Source organism: Triticum dicoccoides, chromosome 2B, assembly GCF_002162155.2.
Source record: "Triticum dicoccoides isolate Atlit2015 ecotype Zavitan chromosome 2B, WEW_v2.0, whole genome shotgun sequence".
Classification (NCBI taxonomy): Eukaryota; Viridiplantae; Streptophyta; class Magnoliopsida; order Poales; family Poaceae; genus Triticum; species Triticum dicoccoides.
The window spans coordinates 181,537,059-181,543,911 of NC_041383.1; positions in this window are offsets into that span (position 1 = coordinate 181,537,059).

The following is a 6,853-nucleotide window of genomic DNA, read 5'->3' on the forward strand; positions in this document are numbered from 1 at the left end:
GAGAACTGTTTCCGGCAAATTTTTCCGCGGTCGTTTCTCACTTGTTCCCGGAGTATTTGTCGATCCCCAGGCAAGCCAACCTCTTATCATGAGCCCCGAACTTGCATGTTGACTTTGCTTGCACCTTGTGTGTGTGTTTAGTTGCAGTTGTTGCTTATCGTTATCATCTGCAGTTATTCCGTTATGCTTACCACGCATGCTTGTGTTGTCATGCTATCTTTTGCCATGCTAGTGAGAATGTTGTTATTGATAATGCCATGCCACTGCTCTAGTTTATTTTCATGTCATTGTTATAAAATGCTATGATGACTGTAATGCACCGTTGGCATGCTAGTACTTGGTATTGTCATGTTCTTTGTGCAATGTTTGTTCACTTGAGAAGTTTGATATTTTGTTCATGCGTTGTATGTTGCATGCTCATTGTTGCATTCATGTTCATGATGATGGAGAAGGAAATAAAATGACTTAATAATAACAAACCTCCTCCATCATCGATGGGATCGAGTCATAGTACCGCCAAATCGAACTTTTTTAGTGCAGCCACATTTGTTGGTATGGGACGACCTTAATGCGATCTATTGTTGTGCCTCTGGTCGGTGTCTCCAGCCAGGGAAGGTTATGGGCATGCGCTACCCTAATCAGGTAGGCAGACATAAGCCTTGTGTGTCGTTGTTGAGTTTATGGTACCGAGTCCCCGTGTGGGATCGTGGCCACGACGGTGGTCGTTGTGTCTTTGGTAGACACGGGGCCACCCAGGACTAGCCCGATGGGGAGTGAATCGGAGTGGTCGGGAGAGTGTCATGACAGTAGATCGGTTTCGTCGGAATGCCGTTGGTCCACCCGAATGGGATGACGAGGCCATGGGTTCCGTGGTGTGGGTATAGTGCGCTACTGTCACGACCGGTTTTCCAATAAAAATATTTATTGATAAACCAGTCTTTTGAGTCCAGTATGAGAGAAATCCTCCTCACTGGTAGACAATTTCTTGATACAATAAGCCAGTAGCATAAAATATATTACAGGGTTGAACTGCGGTCGCTCAACCAAATTATTACAAGCACGCCAATAATCATACACAATGGCGGACAGGACACAGTGGTGTGGAGACATACTACTGACTCATGGATAGGTTGGTGGTGAAAAAGCACAGCGGGAAGGGAAATACAAGACTCTAATGATATCATTTCATCGAACGTCGAGGTGAGGCTCGATAAATTTATTTGGTAGCGGAAGCGGTTATAAAACAGTGGCCAAATCCAGGGTCGCACGAGACTGACTGGGACTCCTCTAAGTGTCGGACTCGCTATCGAACTCTTCATCCATGAGATCGCCTTCGTCAGCATCTGGCCAAATCAACAAGCCAGTGAGTACTTTGAAAGTACTCGCAAGACAGTTCGGACGTAAGATATAACAAATGCATGCATGGATGCAACATGATTAATTCCTTAATGCACAATAAATAAAAATTGGCATAACGGGTAAGTAAAAGGGAAAACGGCAGTAGTCCGCCTGAAATTCCACAGACATAAATAAGGACCGATCGAGTGTCTGAAGCGACGCCTCGAAAGGTGAACAAATGCAAATAAGGAAAAGATGCCACAGTCGGGCATCTTAGCGACACCACATAAAGGGCTTTAAAAGAAATGCCACAGTCGGACATCTGAGCGACATCGCGTAAAGGGCTTTTAAAAGAAATGCCACAGTCGGACGTCTGAGCGACATCGCAGCAAGGGCTTTAAAAGAAATGCCACAGTCAGACGTCTGAGCGACATCGCAGAAAGGGCTTTAAAAGAAATGCCACAGTCGGACGTCTGAGCGACATCACATAAAGGGCTTTTAAAAGAATTGCCACAGTCGGACGTCTGAGCGACATCGCAGAAAGGGCTTTAAAAGAAATGCCACAGTCGGACGTCTGAGCGACATCGCGTAAAGGGCTTTAAAAGAAATGCCACAGTCGGACGTCTGAGCGACATCGCAGAAAGGGCTTTAAAAGAAATGCCACAGTCGGACGTCTGAGCGACATCACATAAAGGGCTTTTAAATTCACCAGTAAACAATACTCATAATAAACATTCACACCATGAGAATAAACGGGTTAGTCCATCCACAGGGATAACCATTCAATCGGACTTAGCACTCATGCGATTCACCGGAGTCTCTGCCATCAAAGCTGACAATTGATTAGGATCAGATGGAACGAACTTGACATGGAAGAGATGATTTGGAGGAATATATGACTCTGCAGAGTTTGTACAAAAATTTTCCCACAGTCAACGGATTTCCGTAGTCCCGAAGGACTAGTTCTGTTTATGGTACTTCGGGAGAAAACACAACTAACCGGTACACACCCATCCTACCTCTCGATGCTAGGAATCACCCTAGTCATCGTCCAAGAAAAACTTTTGAGACGGGGAGATCACAATCTCGAATAGCATGGGATCAAATTTATATACGCGCGCTCTAAGGGGTGCCCCCCTCTCGGTCCCAACCGGAAACACCCATGCCCCCTGACCGGATGACTGGCTTTAATCCAGGGCCATGGAACCATCATCACGGCCTCTCCTCTTTGGTGTGTACCACGAAAGTGGTTTGCAACTTACTAAACCATATTCCTTGCGGAAAACATGTGGTAGTACAAGGAAGGAAATGATAGGTACTGGACCGAAATGGTTTGACACTGAAGTCACATAGTCTGGCGTAAGACTGGCATGCTACAACACTGCCATCGTACCCATCCTCATACCAACACATGGCCATTCATATTCACATTCATCCATGTATGGATCATTGAACTCACTCACCTTGTTATCACATAAAATAACGTTCATCGGTATGCTTACCAACATGCCATGAAACTAACTAAATGCAAAACATGCCGAGACACTCATCATATCAAAAGTTCAAACATGCTTGCCTGGTTCAGAGTAGTCGGAGCCTAGCTCGGTGAAGTTCGCGGCTCCGTCACCTCCTTCGGTATCTACGGTTTAAAGAAAATACATGCGCTAACGTAACTACCAAGGAGAGCACAGAAGGTAAACCAAATATTTTTCAAATAAATCTGATAAAAAACTAGACAAAATTTGAAAGAGAACAGAAAAAGAATCAATCAAAAATACTTTTCTGATTAAAAGTTATAAGGGTTTTTGTCCAGGGACTTATCTGTAATGAAACAGAAGATTTCCAGGGGCTAGTTTATAAAAGCAGAAAACGCTTCGGTAGCGATTACACCAGCCCAAAGAGAAAACGTATTTGGCAGAAGGCGTTTTCAGATAACGCTTCGTTTAGAAAGGACAGAGAGGCTGACAGCGGGTCCCACTTGTCATGTTTAAATATTCAAATGGGAGGGACGAGGCTCGTCGGCGCCCGAGAGCTGCTGAGGTCGCCGGCGGCGATCCACGGCGAGGCATGGGGATCAGAGGTTACCAATGTGCTCACCGTGTCCTTCCGCAGCGGTGGGGGGTGGTGTTGGTCGCCGGTGAGCACCACGTCGACGGCGGTCTCAACTCCGGCGGATGGTGGTTCGGGCGTGGATGGAGCTCGTCGAAGAGGGCTGCAAGGATTAAATTGAGGTGGGGGTTAGACTACTGGGTGCAAGAGAGGGCTACGGACGAGGTTTGGGCGCCGCAGGTGGCCTCACCGAAGTGAATCGAGCTGGAGGCCGAGGCGGATCGGGGTGGCCGGAGCCGGGGAAGGAGACCTCCTCGAGGTCCTCCCAGTGGCCTGGCGGGGTGTTGGTGAGTAGTGGGGGTGCTGCGTGCACGAGAGTGAGCTCGGGACCCCTTTATATAGGCGGTCCGAGGCGGTTGCCGTGAACGGAGATTTCCGGCGAGCGATTACGGTGGCGCAGTGCTCGGTCGGGGTGGTTAGGGAGTCGAGCGTCATCACGGAGGATCAAAGGGTCCATTTTTGTGCTAAGCTGGCCGGGGTTTGGGCGTTTGGGTCGAGCTCGACGGAACGGGGTGGCGCGGGCCCGTCGGCGGCAGAGAGCGCGCTCCGTGCGTGCTGCGCCACGGCGACGGTGCCGCATGCGTGCGCTGGCACGGAGAAGGCCACGCGGAGCCACCAGAAGATTTGGGCGGTGCCGAACGGCGTTGCGCCGCCGTTCTCCTCCCTGTCGGCCGTTACGGGGAGCCGGCCGCCGCAAGACACGCCGGCGCAGGTGGGCCAGGGTGCCACCAACGCCAGGGTCGCGCCAAGTGCGCGTGTGAAGCTTCGGACAAGCAAGCGAGGCCGCGAGCAACGTGCCAAGTGCACTGTGGCCGCGTGACTGAAACTGTCGAAACTGAAGATGACACTGAAACTGAATTTCTGAACTTTGAACAATAACAGTGCCCACAAGGTGTTCGACCAAATGAAAATGGCCTCTGGTGATTTTTCCTTGAGCTGATTTTTGGTGGAGTGGCTTCTCCTTGCTCAAGTAGGCTGTATGATTTTTGGTGGAATTTTTGGAGGAGTGTAGATATGAATTTCACCAAATTTGGCAAATCTGGTCCAAACTTGCAGAGACTAAATTTTGAAAATTTTGAAAAGAGGAGGAGTGGATCAAGATGGTTCTGGGTTATGGATGCTAAGGACAATCCAGGAGAATTGGTTTGAGGTCAAAACTCAAATGCAATAGGGCACTTGCTTTGAAAATCTCTCAGGCTCCAAATAATTTTCAGAATTGAATTTGGGGAAAAATAATTAGAATAAAAATCCAAAACCAGTTTGGATTGGTTGGGACAGATAATTTAAGTTGATCACAAGGGGGAGGGGAGGTTTTGGAGGGGTTTTATCTCATGGGCAAAAATACAAAGCCAAGGGTGGCTTCAAAGATATGAAAATCCCAAATTTTCATGGGGTTTCTTTTTTTAAAAGAAAAAGATTAAACTCCAAAATAATTTTGAGAGAGAACCAACAGAGAAGAAGTTTGCAAAAGATCAACCACCAAAGTTTGAAGGAAATAAAATCCCTGCCAAGGCAAAAAGAGGTTTTTAAGAAGAAGGTTTTTCTGAGAAAGAATAAAAAATAAAAGAACAAAAGTCTCTCCTCAAAACCACAAAGCTTTTTGATAAAAACCAAATAAAAATTTTGGAGTGTCACAACACCTACCCCCTTAGGAAAAATCTCGTCCCCGAGATTTCAGCTGATCCTTAAATAAGTGTGGATGCTCTGTCCGAAGAAAATCCTCGCTTTCCCAAGTTGCTTCACTGTCGGTGTGATTGCTCCACTGGACTTTGAAAAACTTGATGGTTTTCTGTCGGGTCCTCCTTTCAGACTCCTCTAATATTCTTATGGGACGTTCTCGATAAGTGAGGTCTGGCTGTACGTCAATGTTCTCATGAGCTACATGTTTCTCTGGGTTGCTTACGCATTTCCTTAACTGAGAGACGTGGAACACGTCGTGAATGTCGGACAAGTCTTCGGGTAAGTCTAGCTGGTAGGCTACAGTGCCTCTTTGTGCCACTATGCAAAATGGTCCAATGAATCTTGGTGCTAATTTTCCTTTAATCTTAAACCGTTGCAATCCTCTCATCGGGGATACTCTCAAGTATACGAATTCACCGGGTTCGAAGCTGACCCTACGATGTTTCTGGTCATAATAACTTTTCTGTCGACTTTGAGCGGTCTTAAGTCGGTCCCTGATTAGTTTGACTTTTTCCTCGGCTTCTCTGAGCATATCTGGTCCGAAGATGCGGTTGTCTCCGGTCTCTGACCAATTTAATGGGGTACGACATCTCCTTCCGTATAGGGCTTCGAAAGGAGCCATTTGCAGGCTGGTCTGGTAACTGTTGTTGTATGCGAACTCGGCATATGGCAGGCTGTCCTCCCAACTGGTTCCATAGGTGAGGACACATGCTCTCAGCATGTCTTCTAAAACCTGGTTTACGCGTTCTGTTTGTCCATCAGTCTGTGGATGGTATGCGGTACTGAAGGCTAGTTGGGTTCCCAGAGCCTGTTGTAATTGCTCCCAAAATCTTGAGACGAACTGAGTGCCTCTGTCGGAAATTATAATCTTCGGGACACCGTGCAGACAGACTATGCGGGAAAGATAAATCCTGGCAAGCCTCTGATTGGTGTAGGTTGTCTTTACTGGAATAAAATGTGCTACTTTGGTCAACATGTCAGTGATGACCCATATGGCATCATTTCTGTGTCGTGACCGAGGTAATCCGACAATAAAATCCATCCCTATTTCATCCCATTTCCACTCAGGTATTTTGTTAGGTTGCAGTAGTCCGGCTGGTCTCTGATGTTCAGCTTTTATGCGTTGACATGAGTCGCAACATGCAATGAAAGCGGCTATGTCCCTCTTCATACCGTGCCACCAAAATCTTTCCTGAATATCCTTATACATTTTGGTTCCTCCAGGGTGGATCGAATATGGAGTGGTGTGTGCTTCAGTTAAAATTTGCTGTTTAAGGTCTTCTATGTTTGGCACGCATAGCCTTTCTCCGTACCATAATATTCCTTCATTGTCTATGACGAATTCCGAGGCCTTGCCCATACTCAACTTCCTTTTAATTCCTTCAATGCTGGGGTGACCGGACTGAGCCTCTTTAATTTTCTCCACAAGGTGTGGTTGTATTTCCAAGTTTGATATGGTGCCTTCTGCTACCATTATCAAGTTGAGCTTGACAAATTCTTGATGGAATTCGGGCCTCAAGCTGTGCAGATAGCTCCCGTTGGAGCTGGGGTTCCGACTCAGGGCATCGGCCACTACGTTTGCTTTCCCTGGATGGTAATGGATACCCACATCGTAATCCTTTACCAATTCTAACCAGCGGCGTTGCCGTAAATTTAGTTCTGGCTGCGTAAAAATGTATTTGAGGCTTTTGTGATCCGTATATATCTCACATCGATTTCCAAGTAG